Source organism: Aquila chrysaetos (assembly GCF_900496995.4).
Source record: "Aquila chrysaetos chrysaetos chromosome W unlocalized genomic scaffold, bAquChr1.4 W_unloc_3, whole genome shotgun sequence".
NCBI classification, from domain to species: Eukaryota; Metazoa; Chordata; class Aves; order Accipitriformes; family Accipitridae; genus Aquila; species Aquila chrysaetos.
The window spans coordinates 1,468,913-1,489,893 of NW_024470323.1; the positions used below are offsets into that span (position 1 = coordinate 1,468,913).

The window sequence follows — 20,981 nt, forward strand, 5'->3', positions numbered from 1 at the left end:
TTAAAAATCTATTCAGTTTATAGTCACTCCTACAAGGTTTTCAATAATTAGGTTATGTTTTTAGATTACACACAAGGTTACAAATGTTAAATATAGTTGGAAACTTAAATATTTAAAACCCACAATAGTTTATTAATGAGGAAAAGCATTTTCTCTTATCTGTTTTCAATTTCCTATGATGTGGAATAAGTTTTTTCATTGTAAAAAGTAGTTGTAAAACTATTTAGCAAGTTTAACATATATATTTTGTTTCACTGTAAAAGCACTTCTGAAGAACAGGTCTATGGACGGTTACATATTTCATCTCTCTAAATTTTACTTCTCTACCTCTAGTCCCATTCCAATTCTTAATCTATTTGTCAATTTCAAAATACTTTGACAAAAAGGTAGATTCTCACACCCGTATTTATATTTCATGAAGTTAAGCTGAAATAAACAAAACTGTAAAAGAGCACAGCTCCTAGGCAGAAGCGAAAGAGGGGAAAGAAAATAGTGCTACCATAGAAGAAAAGGCAAGGACAAATTTGCCACTGTCTTGCTTATCAGCAGCTAGCTAGTTCTGATATTGGCTGGCCCATCAGCATATATGTTACTCCAGATCATCCACAAAACATGCCATATCTATTTGGCAAACTGAATGTAAATAAAGAACATAAGGAATGGGTGGGAAGTTGCATGTATTGTTAGGATGAGTGAAAGAGACATGAAGGAGCTGATGTATTGTACAGTGTGATACAGAAAGAAAAGCTAGAAGTAACATTTAAGAGAAGGAGATCAAGAATATGGAGAGGAAACAGAATTGTGGTGGGAGACATAAGTGGGAAGCTTGGGTTTATTACTATGTGGAAGGGGAAAGGAAGATAAAGCATAGTATGCTACTGTGTATGAAATTAGGCTACAACTATACACTATCTGCAAAATAAATATACTAGATTAAGTCTATTACATTAGGCTACACTAAATTAGATGCTTAGCTGAGGCTAACTAGATTCATGTACACATGACATGTTCATGCCCACAGCAATCACATGGAGTGAACAGGATTTCTGCATAGAAATTCAGTAAGATGCATTGTGATGCCCACCTACCTCAGAGGAAATAACACAGTACAAATGACATCAGAATTCAGATCCTGCCTTCAGATTCTCTAGGACATGATTCAAAGCAAACTGAAGTCAATATAGTCTTCTTATTTAGCTCAAAAAGCTCTAAAGGACATAATACAATCTACAGGTGTACTGGGACATTAAATATTTGAGAGAGTTCTGATCAGAATTTTAAGAAAAGTCCTGCTACTAACTTTTTTTTAAATCTGGTGGTTAGTTATTGATTGTCATGAAGTTGGATCTAATTTTCTAGTATTCAGTTAACCATGCAACTACCTAACAGTTGTAGTTCTTTCCAAAGTACTAACCACATACAGAATTAATCTTCAAATGTTGTTTCTAAGGTCACTCCTGAAGACTGTAGGATTGCTTGTATATGACTTAAAAGCGATGAGACAACAGACTCTTCTGCATTCTTGTACACTTTTTTGTTCAGCTGCATCTGATACCAAACCACTTTTTTTTATATAATAATTGCCATAGTACAATCAACCTGTAGTTCAAGAAGTATAATATTACAAAAAACATCAAAAGTTAACACATTTTCTTACATCTATTCTGTATACAATACAGGTTAAACTATTTTCTTATATTTTTGCATTATGTATCTGAAAACTAAATTATATTTAATGTTAACAACTATTTTCTTGACTACAATAAGGGAAAAAAAAAAAACCAAAACCAAAAACCACTTTTTGCCCTGGTGTGCTGGTTTTGACTGGGGTAGACTTAATTTGCTTCATAGTAGCTAGTATGGGGCTATGTTTTGGATTTGTGCTGGAAATAGTGTTGATAATACAGGGATGGTTTAGTTATTGCTGAGCAGTGCTTACCCAGAGTCAAGGCCTTTTCTGCTCCTCACCCCACCCCACCAGCAAGTAGGCTGGGGGTACACAACAAGTTGGGAGGGGACACAGCTGGGACAGCTGACCCCAACTGACCCAAGGGATGTTCCAAACCATATGACATCATGCTCAGCATATAAAGCTGAGGGAAAAAGAAGGAAGGGGGGGGACACATTCAGAGTAAGGGCGTTTTGTCTTCCCAAGTAACTGTCATGCATGATGGAGCCCTGCTTTCCTGGAGATGGCTGAACACCTGCCTGCCAATGGGAAGCAGTGAACAAATTCCTTCTTTTGCTTTGCTCATGTGTGTGGCTGTGGTGGGTTGACCCTGGCTGGACGCCAGGTGCCCACCAAAACCATTCTATCACCCCCCCCCCAGCTGGACAGGGGAGAGAAAATATAACAAAGGGCTCGTGGGTTGAGATAAGGACAGGGAGAGATCACTCAACCAATTACCGTCACAGGCAAAACAGACTCAACTTGGGGAAAATTAATTTATTGCCAATCAACCAGAGTAGGGTAATGAGAAATAAAACCAAATCTCAAAACACCTTCCCTCCACCCCTCCCTTCTTCCCGGGCACAACTTCACTCCTGGATTCTCTACCTACCCCCTCCAGTGGCGCAGGAGGATGGGGAATGGGGGTTACGATCAGTTCATCACACATTGTCTCTGCCACTTCATCTTCAGGGGCAGGACTCATCACACTCTTCCCCTGCTCCAGCGTGGGGTCCCTCCCACGGGAGACAGTCCTCCACGAACTTCTCCAACGTGGGTCCTTCCCACGGGCTGCAGTTCTTCATGAACTGCTCCAGCATGGGTCCTTTCCACAGCGTGCAGTCCTTCAGGAGCACACTGCTCCAGCGTGGGTCCCCCACGGGGTCACAAGTCCTGCCAGAAAACCTGCTCCAGCATGGGCTCCTCTCTCCACAGGGTCCGCAGGTCCTGCCAGGAGCCTGCTCCAGCGCAGGCTTCCCACAGGGTCACAGTCTCCTTCAGGCACCCACCTGCTCCGGTGTGGGGTCCTCCATGGGCTGCAGGTGGATATCTGCTCCACCGTGGACCTCCATGGACTGCAGGGGGCCAGCCTGCCTCACCATGGTCTTCACCACGGGCTGCAGGGGAATCTCTGCTCCAGCACCTGGAGCACCTCCTCCCCCTCCTTCTTCACTGACCTTGGTGTCTGCAGGGTTGTTTCTCTTACATATTCTCACTCCTCTCTCCGGCTGCCGTTTCTGGGTCCACTGCAACTTTTTTTCCTTCTTAAATATGTTATCACAGAGGCGTTACCACTATCGCTGATTGGCTCGGCCTTGGCCAGCAGCGGGTCCGTCTTGGAGCCAGCTGGTATTGGCTCTGTTGGACATAGGGGAAGCTTCTAGCAGCTTCTCACAGAAGCCACCCCTGTAACCCCCCCCGCTACCAAAATCTTGCCACACAAACCCAATACAGTGGCTTTTGCTTTACCTATTAAACTGTCTTTATCTCAACCCATGAGTTTTCTCACTTTTACTCTTCCAATTCTCTCCCCCACCCTGACACGGGGGAAGTGAATGACCAGCTGTGTGGTGCTTAGTTGCCAGCTGGGGTTAAACCACGACACCTAGTTTTTGGTTTTTGACAAACAAATACTGAATCTTCTGAATTTGTGTAACCATAGCAACCTACTTCAAGCACCAAAATGCTGGCTACAAAATGAATCCCTGGTTATCTAAGCAATGAGGAAATTAAATAACCTAGATAAACCTCAAAACAGGTATCAGTGTCTTTATAAACAAGACTGATTAAAACTAAAATGAAAGCATAACAAAGAAAAGCAAAGCCAGGGGAACAGCTGACTGCAGAGTATGTATCTAAGGCTGGCAAGTCCCTGCTGCCCAGCACAGTACTATTAGACATACCAGCTGAGATATACAAGCAAATATACATTGCCAGGGACCTGAGAAAGCTTGCACAGAACTGTAACACATTTGCATCTTGTTCTCTAGCACTACTGCTTTTATTATGAATACATACAGAGCCGGTCATATTAATACATGCACAGTGCTCAGTACCTGGAGCACAATTAATCCAGAACGTGGATTATCTTCTTGGAGACAACTGAAAGTTGCCTATCAAATTTACAATGAACATATTATATTTTAAGCTTATTGAAAAAATACATTTTACTGTAATAAGATGAAATTTGTGAGTTATAATGATTCTTGGGCTTCTAGATCTCTGGAAAGGAACAGCTTACCTGTATGATTAACACATTTTGATTCATTTGAGTTCTGCAGTAGAGAAACACTCCAATGATAATAATGTATTTTCCCAATAGTTGAATAACACACTTCAGTTTAGGCTTCTTTCAAGTTTATGTGTATATCTTCAAAGAAGAATTATCTTTGATAGTTTAATGCTTCCACACATTGAGGTTTTTCTTATTGCTCCAGGACACCATATCCATAATCAAGTGCAAACTTTGCTGACTAAACTGACATTGTAGATATATTGCATATGAGCAGCCTCTTGGCTCCATAGAGTTTAGAACTTCTGCATGGAAAGTAGTGGAATGAGCAAGAGACAGTAAATACATCTTAAACTGTAATACCTGGATTGATGCTGCACTGCCAGACCTGGTGTGTGCTGTTAACTCACCAATTATCTCTGAAGATTAGCAGTCATTAGCTAAGTCACCATAACTGAACTATATTCAACTACAGGTCTGAGCCCTAATCTGCATGCTTTAATAGATTATCACACTTTTCCATAGAGTATGGCACAGAAAAGAAACAAAAGGATGTTGTAATTACTGTATAACTGAAAAATAAAATAGTTGTTCCAACATTTTTTCCCCCCATGCAAAGATCATTCATACTTTTTTGGGTTTTTGGTTTTGTTTTTTTTGTTTTGTGGTTTTTTTTTTCCATCATGGTTTACTGCTTGAGAAGGCTATCTAAGCAGAGATTTCAGCGTGCTGAATTGCTGAGTAGTACTCCCATCAAGAACTAGGAAAATAGGCACAGTGAGGGCATCAAGCTCCACAAGACTATTACCATCATGAAATGCAAAAAAATTTTCTCTTACTGTAGTATGCACACGCTACTTAGAACGTGAGAAACCATCTTCAAAAGACAGAAGCATGCCAAAAGGTTTTTTGAGAACAACTGATCTTGTTGCTGTATAAGCATCAGTTTTAAAGTTTGTAATGTCAGCTTTGCCACATGTCCAGTCAGACTGGCTCTTGAATGCCAGTACAAGACAGTAATTAATATACTTTACAGCCCCTGTATATTTAGTAATGTTACATTTTATTATACAGTGAAGCTAAAGTCTTAAACTACAATAAACTGATATACATGTAGATTAGTACATATTTTTTAAAAAGTTAAATGCATTGATGAAAGAAATCAGATGTTCAAAACCAAAAATCAAGTGTCAAGAAAAATAATCATATTCCTCACACTTATAAAGAAAATGAGAACTTAACTAATATTTAAGTACTTTAAATATACCTAGTAAGAGCAAATATACCTAAAATATTATTTGGGGAAAAAAATATTCTTTACATATAGAATACCTTAAAATTAAAACATTTGCATAATAAGTGGAAAAATGCTACTAAGTACCAGTAAGTCCATGGTTTTCTCACTCATTTCTGTTATGTCCTCTTCCAGGAATTTCGGAATGGTGGAAAAGATGGAACTTTGGTTTTGAGTGTTTTAAAAGACTACCTTTTAAAGACAACAGTGATCATAAACACAGATGTCTCCCTTTAGACTAAAAGAAACAACAATAATACAAAACATATTATTTGTCTACAGCAAGATCAAACCAGATAGATACTTTCTAAACAAAACAAGGAAACTGGTCCCTTCTGTAAAAAGCTTCAGTTTAAAAGTCCCAGACAGAAAGGGAGAACAGGTCAGCAGGCACCTGTTGCACAGAAACAAACGACCATGCTTTGGGAATGCAGAATTTTCTCAGCACCAGACAACTTTATTTTGCTTCATGCTGAAAGAATCTGCTTGCTTGATCCCTCAAATGATCCTACAAGTTTGCCAGTATGTAGGACTTCATTGCACTCTTCTAGTAACATATCTCTTTAAATCCTCAAATCCTTGCCCACTCTTCTAGCTTATGCATGAATACCATCATATCTCACTTCTCCAAAAATCCAAAATACAAACTAAATGGGAAGAGAAGGGGTATTCCATCAGCAAACACAAAACTTCTGAACTTAGTGTGGTTGGCAACAGTTGCAGGACCTCTTCCTTCAAAGGTTTCCCTTCTCCAAGACTTAGCTCAATTTAGAAGTGACAGAAAAATAAATGAAAAAGCTTTTAGCAAGCCTTAATCGACAACCTCAATTGAGGACCTAGTGGACACATGCACACAGCACCATTGGGACTGCTGCTGACTGCTCTAAAACAGTAGTGGCCCAAGATAGAGGGGTTTTACAGAATCCTTTCTGCATCATTCTGAAAGGATGAGTTGGTCAGAGTAGCATACCTGTCAGTGCTCTGAACCAACTCTATAGATATAGAAATCCCAATTTCTTTTACAGTTCCAGAAAGAATATATAGTGACAGTTTAGACTGTCCCCTTTACTACATTTTACTGAAATGTCACCCAGACAAAGGAATAAAATTTCAGAGAAAACTGTGTATTCATTGTTTTCCAGATCAACACTATTCTCAAAACAACTTTACAATTCAAAGGAATTTATAAAAATTTCACAGTAAACTGAGGTACTTGGTTTTAAAATTGTGCATTTTTTTTATACACGTGGAGGTTTTTTTACTTAAAGCCTACAAAAAAATTCATAACCCTACCTTGGAGTTCATCAAATTCTGATGGATATTTTCAAGCCATTGGGTTGAATCAAGCAAAAGAGATCTTATAAATCCAGATGGTGAAAGGCTGTTAGGAAATCTAAGCACTGTTATCATGTATCCATCAGAGACAATGAGGTAGAGTAATCTTGAATGTGAAGCAACAAAGAACCTCTGTCTCATAAGGTCACTTTCAGAAGCTGAAGAACCAAGAGACTGACTAGCGTCTTGACAGAGAGAGTGCTGCTGTCTAAAATAAAGATACATCAAAAAACTAAAAAGCAACTATCATATGTAATAATCATGAATGGAATAGAGAAGAAATAACTTATGAACATTTAATATCACTCACACTACTGTCCCAATAGGTCCATTCAGAATTTTAAGGAAGTGTCTAAATTTTTACAGGATGAGCACGCTGAATAACACTATTTCTGCTTGCAAGATGCCAGTATTTTGCTGCAGTTGCAACTGTCTGAGTTTAAAGAAAAACAAAACCAGCTTTCAGTATTTTCTTATTATTTCATTAATAAGTATTATTCAGGTTAGGATAATTAAAAAAAAAAAAACACAACCCAACAAAAAACAAAAAGACACCCCAAAAACCAACAACACAAAACCAAAACATGCACAACAACAGCAGAAACATCAATTACTGACTCAAACTTGGATGGGACCATGCTATTCTTGCTACTACAGCCTTTAAAGGCTACTTGAAACAGTTACAAAATTCAGTGTGTTTAAAAACAAAATTTGAGTTGCCTAAAAAGAAAAAGTAAATGTAAAGAAAACGTCAATGTTTTTGTATCAAAATGTCATTATTGTAAAAACCAATTTCTATTAGCAAGTTATGCATTACATTTGACATACTGGAAACATTATTATATATGAAAGTGACATTGCACGTAAATATTTATCACTATTTAGAGTATTTATTAATTTCTATACCTATTTTTACATTTGAAAAATAATTAAAGATTATTATATAATCAATATAGAATTCAATATTGGTTTTAACACAACTTTTTTTAAAACCCTCAAAATAATGTAAGATCAGTCTTCCCCAGTCTTGTTGGTGAACAACAACTGGAGCTTTGAAGGACTGTATCATCCCATCCTGGTACACTAAATAAGCTGGTCCATATTCCTTGTCATCATTAGCACTAAAAACTACATCAGGATTTGGACTGAGATTTGGCCTCTGAATTGTTAGGAGGAATAACATTATGAAGTGGGAACATAACCTCCTCTACATCTTAGGCTGAGGCCTGATTGAGAATCATCCAGATACAGTGCAATAACTGAATTTCTTTATTATTGTATTTCTTGGAAATTAGAAATAAGAGAGGAGCTGACATTGATTTAACTGAACAGCAGCATTCAAAAAAATTACAAGTTGTGGCACAATTTCTTAGCTATAGATATCAATGTGAATATAATCACATGTATCAATATGAATGCTGAAAAATCACTCCTAAAAATGTGTTATTAAATCCTTGTTACCAGACTTCATTCAAACTGAACTATTAGGTTAAGTGACATATCATTCATACCTTTGGATCATTTTGATTAACAGCTACTGCTGTAAAAGTCCATCTCTTGCAAATGCACATAGCAAAGCTCCTCTTGACTTTACAGACACACCGAGGAACCAAATTAACAAGAGAACAAGTCTGCTGCACCCAGTGGATCTGGTATGGCAAAGAACCAAATACCAAAAAAGACAACAAAACCAAGAGGTTACTCAGATATGCTGAATGGGATGATTCGTACATAGTAAAAAAACCCATGCAAGACAAAGATGCACAAAGCATGTACAATTAAAAAAAATAAATCAAATTTTCTTAAAAAACCTTACAAATGAAAAACATTTTGTATTTACATGAGTTTAAAAATGATGTCTGAACAATAAGAATTATTTTTATGGGACAGGAATTTGGGCTATATGTATAGAACATGCAAATAAATATAGATGCATGCCATATAATTAAGGCACTTGCATTCTAGCTAGCAACAGCTTCCTCAGACAGTGTAACGTCATCCAATACAGGAATACTCAAGAATTAAAAAATGAAAATCAATGGTATGGTGCTCTAAACAAAGAAGTTGTGGATACCCCATCACTGGAAGTGTTCAAGGTCACACTGGACAAGGCTTCAAGCAACCTGATCATGAAAGTGAAAGATGTCCCTGCCCACAGCAGAGGGGTTGGACTAGATGATCTTTAAAGGTCCCTTCCAAACCAAACCATTCTATGGTTCTATGATTCTAAAAAGATTCAAAACATGATAGAAAACACAAGAGAGATTCTGTTTGGAAGCATGCCACCTAACAGACAAAAAACAAAAATAAAAAATTAAGATGATAAAATGAAGTAAATAATAGTAAGTAATGAAACTGAGCAATAGCTGGCATAAAAAAAATTAGTAACATGGCTGAGAAATGTGGTTACAATTTCAGGCTGCAAGTACTACAGTGTATATATATACACACTTTGTGGTGGGTTGACCTTGGCTGGCCGCCAGGTACCCACTGTGGGAGATTTCATGGAAAATGGGGAACATTTCTTTGAGCCTGATTATTTAGAGTTAGCATAAGTAGGCCGCAGTTAGCATGAGTGGGCCAGAGTACGTGACAGCTGCAGTATGAAAGGACTTTGAACCACCAGAAAAACAACGGACATGAGGAACTTGGACAGTGGAGCAATTAATAAACAAGATAACAGAACTGCAGAGGCAAGAAGGAGCTGCAAGACCTTTATCGCAATTAAGAAAGCTGTCATTTCGGCTTAGAGCATTTAGCTGCGGGATGGGGACTTGGGAGTTGGTTTGTATCTTTGTTAAAAATCGGGGTTTCTTTTATTCTTATGTATTTTATTAGGTATAATGTTGCTTTTACCGTGTTTAATTAATTGTGTTCATAGATCTTTGTAAAGGGCAATACAGCAGGTGTTAATTGACGAAAAACAAAAAAAAGGGGGAATTGTGGACACATATTTAGCTAACGGTCGCAAGAGCATTCCAGACACCTTTAGAAGACCTTGAACAGAATAAAGAAGAAGACAAAAAAAGAAAGATGCCAATTAGAAGAACACAGGTGCGCATTCCACGATAAAGGGAACTTGGCACAAAGAACCTCAATTCGGCAGTTTATCTTGACCAATTAGACTGAGACAAGTTTCACATGTTTTAGTTGGTATAACCAATTATGTCCTATGTTTATGCGCGTGTACAGAGTTGATATAACCAATCATTAAGTGTAACTAGGCGTGTGGACAGTGCGTGAATAATGTGTGTAACCAATAGTAAAATAGCTAAACGCATGTACGGATGTAATCAATGTATAAAATGATGTCTGATGCTCTAGTAAAGGGTCTTCAACTATGATCATATTGATCTGTCGTTGAGTCCATTACTATGCTCCCGCAACCCACCAAGCCCCTCTATCACTCCTTCTCCTCATCTGGACAGGGGGAGAAAAATACGATGAAAGGCTCACGGGTCGAGATAAGGACAGAGAGATCACTCAGCAATTACCATCACAGGCAAAATGAACTTGACTCGGGGAAATTAATTTAACTTATTGCCAATCAAAAGTCAGAGCAGGATAATGAGAAATAAAAAACAAATCTTAAAAACACCTTCCCCCCACCCCTCCCTTCTTCCTGGGCTCAACTTCACTCCTAATTTCTCTACCTCCTCCCCCCCAAGCAGCACAGGGGGACAGGGAATGGGGCTTGTGGTCAGTTCATCACACGTTGTCTCTGCTGTTCCTTCTTCCTCACACTCGTCCCCTGCTCCAGCGTAGGGTCCCTCCCACGGGAAACAGCCCTTCAGGAACAGACTGCTCCAGCATAGGTCCTTTCCACAGGGTCACAAGTCCTGCCAGAAAACCTGCTCCAACGTGGGCTCCTCTCTCCACAGGGTCCAAAGATCCTGCCAGGAGCCTGCTCCAGCATGGGCTTCCCACAGGGTCACAGTCTCCTTCAGGCACCCACCTGCTCTGGCGTGGGGTCCTCCACGGGCTGCAGGTGGATATCTGCTCCACCATTAACCTCCATGGGCTGCAGGGGGACAGCCTGCCTCACCATGGTCTTCACCACGGGCTGCAGGGGAATCTCTGCTCCGGCACCTGGAGCACCTCCTCCCCCTCCTTCTTCACTGACCTTGGTGTCTGCAGAGTTGTTTCTCACATATTCTCCTCTCTTCCGGCTGCTGTTGCACAGCAGTTTTTTTCCCCCTTCTTAAATATGTTATCACAGAGGTGCTACCACCATCACTGATTGGCTCTGCTTTGGCCAGCAGTGGGTCCATCTTGGAGCCGGCTGGCACTGGCTCTATCGGACATCTTCTCACAGAAGCCACTCACTACCAAAACCTTGCCACACAAACTCAATACACACTTCTACACTGGGAATCTTATGCTCCATCTCATTTTTTGTATTACCAGAAAGGCATTACCACGCTACTGACAAACTGAGTGAAGAGTGATGCTGCTTAGTAGGGCAAGGACGACATCATTACTAAGTTAATATCAAAAGGGCATCATTTAACAAAGGCAGTTGTACCATTTTAAATGTAGGGCATAATTTTAGCAAGTTATACCTGCAGAGGACATATGGATTTAAACTCACACATACATGTATCTCACAGAGGAAGAGGAATGGACTATACATACACTCAGGATCATTACTCAGTTGCACTTTTAAGTGGTTGTATCAGTATAACTATTTCAGTACATGGTCCCAGCCCAGATAAAGAAACATATGTGTGTGTATACACACGCACACACACTCTTACATAGTCCAGGCATCAAGAGATGAAAAGGGGAACAGAAAGCAAAATATACAAATATGGATAATAAAGAAGAGAAAGATATTTAGGGTATTCATAGCTGCACAGTATGCACTAGTAATATAAGAAAAACAAGAAAAGAAAACTACTAGCACTATGCAAAAAACTTCCTGACACTAACACAAATGTGTGTGCAGGCACATGTATGTATGCATAGCCACCTACATACAGTGATAAATACACTCAATTTTATTTAGGTGTAAGTTAATACTGAAGTATGGAAGACATACATAAATGCCATTGCATTAACCACATTAAATACTTGAAAACAACTATCTTGTCCATATATGCATATATTGTGTGGCATGCTATGAACGTACACATGCAAACATAAGCAGGTGCTTGTAACTATAAGCTAATTGGATGTTAATGTAAGAGTGTTCAGTTGCAGCTCTGAATCCCCACTCTAAAGCACTTATAAAAATCTTCCTCTTAAGCTAATGTAACTTCAAATATCTTTGAACTTGCCTAACATATTTAAAGCCATTTTCATGCCATCAAAGAATCAAAAATGTGAGCACCAAACATTCTCCAGAGTAAAACACAAAAGAGCACAAACAGAAATCATCCAGTATCTGTGGGAGAAAAAAAACCACCAAACAAAACAAAAACAAAACAACCCTTCCCCCCTCCCCAACCTGGTTACACACAATTTCCTTTTTAATTATTTATATATTTAGATAATAGCTATTACAATTGAGATTAAATAACATAATGTTGTCATTCAGAAATATAAAGACTGGCAAGAATATTACTGGGCCAGATGAACTTTTTTTTTTTCAGTAAAAGGCAACATGACTGATTCATCAGGCAGAATTTGCATCCAACGCCCAGAAGAAGAATTTTTATAGGAGGATGTATATTCATGTTCTGTGGTCTCCCACAAAAAGATTAAAAAAATTAAAATTAAAAAAAATAAAGTATGGACTGTATTTAAAAATTATACAGGAGATTACTAAATGCAAAAAAAGTACCATTCAAGTGACAAAAACGATTTGTCAAAGCTTAACTAGCACACAAATTATACAAACGTAAACCAATGTGAGAATATAGCTTTTACTTGAGCAATAACATTTGACAAAAGGAAAAACACTTTCACTCTATTCTATTTCTCAAAAGACTAATTGAAAAAACCCTACCTTGTGCTGCTGCAACTACTTTCCTAGACTCTTTGATTGCTGGCGCAATTTTCAAGCAGTCCTGATCTTGATTCCAAAGAAATATCTCTCCTGTTGTAAGTATTCCTGACAACCAAACACCTGTGTTCATCAGGGGAGAGACATTTTGAAGGATACTATTGAGAAGTACTTAAAATTACTTCCCTTCCATCTCAGCCACAGTTCTAAAGCTGACAGCAAACTGGCAGATCCTTTAGATATTTTATCTTTCTAAACTGTTACAACTATAAATAAAATAACATGAGTTTGTAATATATAGACTAGACTATTTCAGTTGGAAGGGACCTACAGTGATAATCTAGTCCAACTGCCTGAGCAACTCAGGGCTGACCAAAAGTTAAAGCGTGTTGTTAAGGGCATTGTCCAAATGCCTCTTAAACACTGACAGGCTTGGGGCATCAACCACCTCTCTAGGAAGCCTGTTCCAGTGCTTGACTGCCTGCTTGGTAAAGAAACGTTTCCTAATGTCAAGTCTGAACCTCCCCTGACACAGCTTTGAACCATTCCCATCTGTCCTGTCACTGGATAGCAGGGAGAAGAGATCAGCACCTCCTCTCCACTTCCCCTCCTCAGGAAGCTGTAGAGAGCAATGAGGTCGCCCCTCAGCCTCCTTTTCTCCAAACTAGACAAACCCAGAGTCCTTAGCCACTCCTCATAGGACATTCCTTCCAGCCCTTTCACCAGCTTTGTTGCCCTCCTCTGGTCACATTCAAGGACCTTAACATCCTTCTTAAATTGTGGGGCCCAGAACTGCACACAGTACTCAAGGTGAGGCACTTAACCAGTTCTTGATGTTGTTAAAACAACTACATTTTTCAACAGTGATTGCAGTCAAGGGGTTTTCTTCTTTGTCTTCCCTGATGCCAGGTTAATTTCGTTTATATATGCTTATCATCTAGAAGAAAAATAGCCTCTTTTTCCTATTGAAAGAAAAAAAAAGAGTATTTTATTTTTAAAATATTATTTTCTATTTAAGCCTGCAAAATAATGCAGACAGAAATAAAAAATATTAGTGAAAAATAATTAAAAAAAAAAAAGATATGTTACAGCTGCAATTACCACATGTCACGGAGGGAATTTAAAAATGAGAGAGAGGTTCAGATCGCTTAAAGAATCACCTCCAATTGTATTAGCAATAGAAAAATGATTTAATAGAAATTTGTATAAAAGTGCAACTTCACAGAATTCGTTGGCAAGGTTCACTCTATTACTTAGTACATGGATAAAATGCGCACAGGAAAATTAAATCAGAAACAAACTAAACTTATGTATATAGGGACCAAAACCACAATAGGGTAAAAGGAAATGTGGAAAAGGGTCATTGAGTCACAAGGTTCAGAGAAGACTCCCTTGCTTTCTAAACTCCTGTCGGAGTCTAGGTGCGGCTGGATCGACTCCTAGTCCCAGACTTGGTCAATGGTTTATATCTAAAGGGATTATGAGTATAATAGTAGCCTAAAATTCATTCACAGTTGAATAAAAATCACAACAGTAATTTAAGTATAAATTTGAAAGTAATAACTTATATTATATCTTATAATGTACTTACTATAACTTACTTGCTATAGACTATTCAGGTTAGTACACATGCATGCATAAAGACACTAAGAGAAATACATAAGAGAATAAAAGAGAGAGGAAAAGAGGTATACCTGTTAAAAATTCCCCTCGAGGTCAGTGAAAATATTCACGTCGAATGCTTCGGTATTTGTCTCAACGGGTGAAGGGTCAAGCCTCAAGGAGCGAAGAGAATCAGCCCAGGTCATGTCGGCTTTTGGCGACAGACCTCCAATTTTCACAAACTGGAATGTTTGCGAGCTCTGATGAGAAGCGTCCCACTCAGAGGGAGATGTGGTTGCAGCCTGCTGCAGTCCAGGAGAGCTCAAAGGGCCTCACTTAGTACTGCTGTTTATAGGTTCAGGAGATGATTGACTTTCGTCATCAACAAATTTCTAGAATCCCAGCTGCGCTGGAAAATTCCGAGACTGTTGGAGAATAACTCAAAACATAGATATGAGATGCTCCAAGATTGTCAGGGGAGGATTGTAATGTCTCAAGGTAGTTATGAGAAAGAACTGGCTGCAGGTTGTTATGAGAACTGGCTATCTCTACTCCCATTCCCCTGCCTTCGTTGGGCAGCAGGAGTCCTTGAGACACACAGCATATCTCCCTGTCTTAGCTGTGTAAGAGTTCCTGGCACAGTCAAGGGTCGCTTAACTGCCCGACTCATTACACTTATGCTAAGGCCTAGCGAGCCTTCCTGAGTTCGTAAATCAGCCTGGAGAGGGGGAAAGAAATGCACCACCACACCACATTAACTTCATTCTTTGGCATATTTGCTTTACAGTACATCATCATATCTAGCATCAACCTACACTGATGACAAATTTGGTTTACAGGTTTCAAGCTATTAAACTAAATTTACAATCATTATTAAAAAGTTCGTTGAAGTACCTCAACTGAACTACTTGCCAACAAATACAAGATTAGACACTAGTTATCTCGTCTTGTAGTGTTAAATTCAATTAGATTTTTGCCAGTAATTTCAACAGAAGGAGGAACGGGCCTTAAATAGTTACCTACTTAAACTCAAATCATACATTAGAAGAGGAAAAAAAAAAAATTAGTCTCATTTTATCAAAAAAGCTTAAGAAAGCATGTCTTTCAACAGATGCAGCAGGGAATAGGAAAAAATATTTTTGTTCACGATTTCCAATAATGTACTGTAAAAAAAAAAAGTTATGAAAAACTAGAACCATTAAAATAAGAATATCATGTAAGGGACACGTTTTTTGAAAAAAACCAAACCAAACCAAAAAAAAAAAACCCCAAACCCCACAAAAAAACCCAACCCACAACAAACCAAAACATAAAAACCCCAAACCCACCAAACCAAAAAACAACCAACCAACAAAAAAATACCCAAACCACACCAAAACCAACCACCACCACCACAAAACCCTCCCCATTGTTTATCTGAGAAATTTGAATCTCTGGCCTCAAGTCAAGAAGATAGAAAAAGAAGCCATTTATTTCAATAACTTTCAAATCACCTCCTGACACTTTTTTTTTTACACCCCCCCACGTAAATAGAAATGCAAAGTGTTATATAACCAAAAAAAACCCAATTCTTTGTAGAGTTTTATTTAAATAAAAGTTCATTACACTTATCTGTCCAATCCAAGAGATGCGAGGCCATAGTTTTCTTTGCTTGATATGTGTAGAGATGAGAACATCTAGCTTAATCTCCATTATTATTAAACCTCTAGATAACCATTATAAAGAAAACCAAATAGTGGCTTTTTCACATACCCATAGAGAATTTGAAGAGAAAAAAAAGAGAAAAAAAATTTATTATTTGGGGGGTAGAGGATGGGAACCGGGACACAAACTCTTAACTATAGCAGCTCCCTGTTAAACACAAACAGAACTGATGCTTACCTGTATTTCCAAACTAAACCAGCTATTTTCATTCACGTAGCGCACAGGCTATTTGCAGTTCAGCCGTACAGATTACATACTTGTTCCAGAAGAAGTTGAGAGAAAGGAGCCACAAGACAAAGTACCTTGCTAGAAGCTCTAATAAGAACGTAGAAAGCGAGGAAAACGTACTATAGTCTCCTAAGCGCAAGAGATCAGAAACTCAAGCAAAACACCAGCTGGGCTCCTTGGGCACAGAGGGCCGGCTACGTTTCAGACCCGAGGCCACGCAGAGGGAGAGGGCAGGAGGAGGGCATCCCAGTCTCGGAGCCACCTCAGGCCGCGGGGTGACAGAACACGGTACACCCCACAACCGAAGGGTACCAGTGACGGTCGTTAGGCTACTGCCTCACATTTCGGGGATTTATTCGGAGGGCAGCACGGCCCCCAAAACAAGGCAGAGCGCGAGTAAGCCGCTTCCCCCTGCGCAGGGGGGGACGGGACACACGGACGGGACAGACTTCCACTCCTCCAGGCGCCATCCACGAGAATCCCACCACTACTTTTGCCCGAGTCAGGGAGGAGACGGTCCCTCAGGACATAGACAAAGAGAGATCGTGCGTGCCCAAATCACTACTCACCGCAACCGGCAGAGCCGGAGCACTGATAGGCCGCCACAACACCCGGGAACGGGAACCCGAGCCCCAACCCCAGCACCGCCTGGACCGCACTCACTCTATCACTACACAAACCACTACCTGCTGCTGAGTCAACGGCCAGAGACGGGGCACGGGTAGCGCAATGCGCAGGCGCGAGCCCCACCCGACGGATTGCCACCGCCCCAGCCATAAACCCAGCCCTCATCCCGGCAGTCGCCTTCAGGTCGTCTCCCTGACTAGAGCTCTCGTCATCGCAAGAGTGGATCTCCGTTTGTCTCCCCGAGTCCCCTGGCTGGGCTCAGAGTACGGTTTCCCTCTGCCCCTTCGCTTCTGAACCTGCCGGCTTTGGCAGGAGACCATGGAGACCTGATTAGCACCTCTTCCCCAAGGGGGAAAGCCGGGCATTACGTACCACATACGGCGACAGCTCAGAGCACCCTGCTGAGGTTGCCATAAGGGAGAATTTGTATCATCATCAGTATTTGGGGATTGGGGGATGAGTGACAGTAGGAGACACAGCTATAAAAGACCAACACTCCCTATCACATATAAGAATTTAGGTGAAACAAGAAGTAGGGTTAGCAGTCACTTTGTATTTCATCACCTTGAAATGTATCTTGCGGCTATTCCCTCAAACCACTTTAGACCAAGTCCCTTTCCCCCTTCCCTTAACCACAATCTTGACTGAGAAGAGTAACATTGGGACAGAAGAAAAAAAATTACCAACAAAAGTAATAATCCAATTGTTGATAATTTTGTTAATAACCTACTCACTTGAGAAATGGTTCACATTGGTCAGTTACTTCCTTGTACTTGTCACCGTTTGTTTCACCTACTGCATTAATCCACCCCACTCTTTCCCTCTGATCTCAGGTTTCAACATCCCTCCAAATTTAAATTGGGAAACAGAACCTACCCTTTCTCCATGAGAGCAAAGCAAGTGCTATGAAAACAAAAGGCAATGTCTACATGTGACGGATGCACTCCTCCTGTTTGAACTAACTGAACTTTGGTCTAGGCAGATGCTCAGCAAGTAGGCCTAACCGAAGTTAATCCTATTGTGTGAGGCTATCAGTGAGAACTCAGCACCAAACCCAAAAAATCGGTTTGGCTGGAGACTGGACTGATAAGTGGCCAAAACTGCATGAACACAGCAGAAAATCTGACTATGAATCAACCACTTTACGCTATAAATACCTGCAGCCATCAGGGTCCATTGAGCTCTCCCTCCATAGCAGCTGGCTGCACAGCCCCTTGAGTAGGGATGCCTCTCAAGGTTATCCCTTGAGGCTGAGAGATCCCTTACCTGACACCAGACATCAATGGGTTGGTAAGTGACATTTTTTGCATGCATGTAACATTTAAGATACGTATAGTAAGCTTATGCAATAATCTTTGTATCCCATACTAACTTTAAGTATAGTAAATAGTAGAGTATTGACCACCAATCCATCTGTACTTATGAAATATTTTATGTACCTAAATTTACTGATTAGAACTCAATAAACTAACTACTAGCTCAGATCTGCCTGAATGACCTCTGACTTTTCTCCTGTGACACTACACTGAAATTGCCTGCAATCATCTGAAAATATCAGAGTATTTCAAAGTGTATAAAGAGTTACTCTGAAAAACTTGTAATAGTGCTAGAGGCATTTTTACTTGATAAACTGAGAAAAAAAAGAAGAGCTGAACCTCAAGTCTGTGACTTGTGCCTGTTCCCAACTCTTTGGTAATTTCTCTGGATCTGAAAATAGAAATCTATTTATCTAGATTACAGAATATGGCTCAATACAATATACTTTTGTGCAAATATTAAGATTTAGGAAAAAAGTTAAATACATCAGGCAAGACTTGGGACATTACTTGTATGGGGTATGAACACAACTGCAATAACAAGACTAGGGTAAATGTACATGACATCCTTGGTGTGAAACATAGCTACCAGCAGAAAATAACTTGTAATAGCTAAAGATAGTCTACTTTATATGGAAAGACACAAATATTTTTCCCAGGACATAAAGTAATTCCTCTATTTAAATAAATTGTGAGGAAATTTCAACGCTGACAAGAGAAAAGCCAATATTAAGATTTCAACTCTATTTTTATCTAACAAGAGATAAAAACCAGATTTATTTTAATTTACATATTACTTCACTGGGTGCATTCTCTGGCTGAAAACCATCACAATGTACCTGGCAGTTCACAGGGAAAGAAATTTAATGGCTGCACTTTAAACAAAACTTTAGAGCATAGCAATCAGAACTGGTAGTAAAGGCTACAAGCAGATAACTTGCATGTAAATAAATGTCTTACTCCATAATAATTTTTTCTGTTTTTTGAACACCTGTGATATGTGTATCAACTACTCATTCTCCTGGAAAAAAAATACATTAACCTACTCTGTATACCTATATAAAGATATTTGCTTCTTTCCCCCATTAAAAATCTATCCAAACTCTTTGACCATTTACGTACATGAAAAAGTTATTTGAAGAAGACTAAAGACCAACATGAACTGGTAATTTCTTGTGCATGGTATATAGTTTATGTTGTTGTTATGCATAGCAGTAAAATGGAAACTGTGGGAGAATTTGTGGGAGAAATTGTGGGAGGACGAAGGAAACTGCACAAGGCACAACTGTTGTTGTAAGTTTACTAACTGCACAAAGGCACAATTATTATGAGCTTGCTGAAGAATGCACAAAAAGTAGAACAAGGTCGGGCGTACGTGACTGATAACAGGAGGGTGATGTGACTGAAGACAGAGTGCAAGACAGCATGCAGGTGGAGGAAACTATTCGCGTGATTAGAGGACTTTATCCAATTAGACTACTGTTTAAGCGCGTGAACGGCACATGTTAACCAATCAACAAATGGCTTATGCGTGAGTAGATACTAGAAACACATATAACCGAGTGTTGCGCAGTTAATAAACGGAGAAATCGTTTGATCCACAGTATCTGTGTTGGTCCGTTTTCTCCCCAGGGCGAGTCCCTGGCGATATGTCGTTTTCCCTAGATTGTCGCAGCGGAGAAAGTGCGACAGATGGCTTGTGTTCCTTTTCCAATTGCCTTGTCAATGCCACCTTCCCTGGCAAGCGATCCCAGCTGCTTGGCTTCCCTACCTTCTAATTCCAAGCTATTAGCCCCATTGTCCCAGCATCAGAGCAGCCAGGTGATAATATGCTCACCTATACGGCGGCCAAAATCTTTTCACATATCCCGCAGCTCACTCAAGGATAGGGACCGGGTTGTTACCTCTGGTTCTGCCTCTTCCTCCTGTTCCCGTGATGACCCTGGTTCGCCTTCATCCTTCGCCCATCATGTGATGGGTTGACCCTGGCTGATTGCCAGGTGCCCACCAAAGCCGTTCTATCACTCCCCCTCCTCAGCTGGACAGGGGAGAGAGCAAATATAACAAAGAGCTTGTGGGTCGAGATAAGGACAGGAGAGAGATCACTCACCAATTACCATCAAGGGCAAAACAGACTCAGCTTGGGGAAATTTAACTCACTTTATTACAAATCAACCAGAGCAGGGTAATGAGAAATAAAACCAAATCTCAGAACACCTTCCCTCCACCCCTCCCTTCTTCCCGGGCACAACTTCACTCCCGGATTCTCTACCAACCCCCCCAGCGGCACAGGGGGACGGGGAATGGGGTTTACGGTCAGTTCATCACACGTTATTTTCTGCCGCTTCATCCTCCTCAGGGGGAGGACTCATCACACTCTTCCCCTGCTCCAGCGTGGGGTCCCTCCCACGGGAGACAGCCCTCCATGAACTTCTCCAACGTGGGCCCTTCCCACAGGCTGCAGTTCTTCACGAACTGCTCCAGCATGGGTCCTTTCCACAGCGTGCAGTCCTTCAGGAGCACACTGCTCCAGCGTGGGTCCCCCACGGGGACACAAGTCCTGCCAGAAAACCTGCTCCGTGGTCTCCTCTCTCCACAGATCCGCAGGTCCTGCCAGGAGCCTGCTCCAGCGCGGGGTTCCTACGGGGTCACAGCCTCCTTCGGGAACCCACCTGCTCCAGCGTGGGGTCCTCCACGGGCTGCAGGTGGATATCTGCTCCACCGTGGACCTCCATGGGCTGCAGGGG

At 40.4% G+C, this 20,981-nt stretch overlaps 1 pseudogene; it reads right to left on the minus strand.

Annotated features, from left to right (window-relative positions):
• Window positions 1–6,947: 6,947 nt before the first annotated feature.
• Window positions 6,948–17,045, minus strand: LOC121232997 (annotated as a pseudogene).
• Between the last annotated feature and the right edge of the window lie 3,936 nt (window positions 17,046–20,981).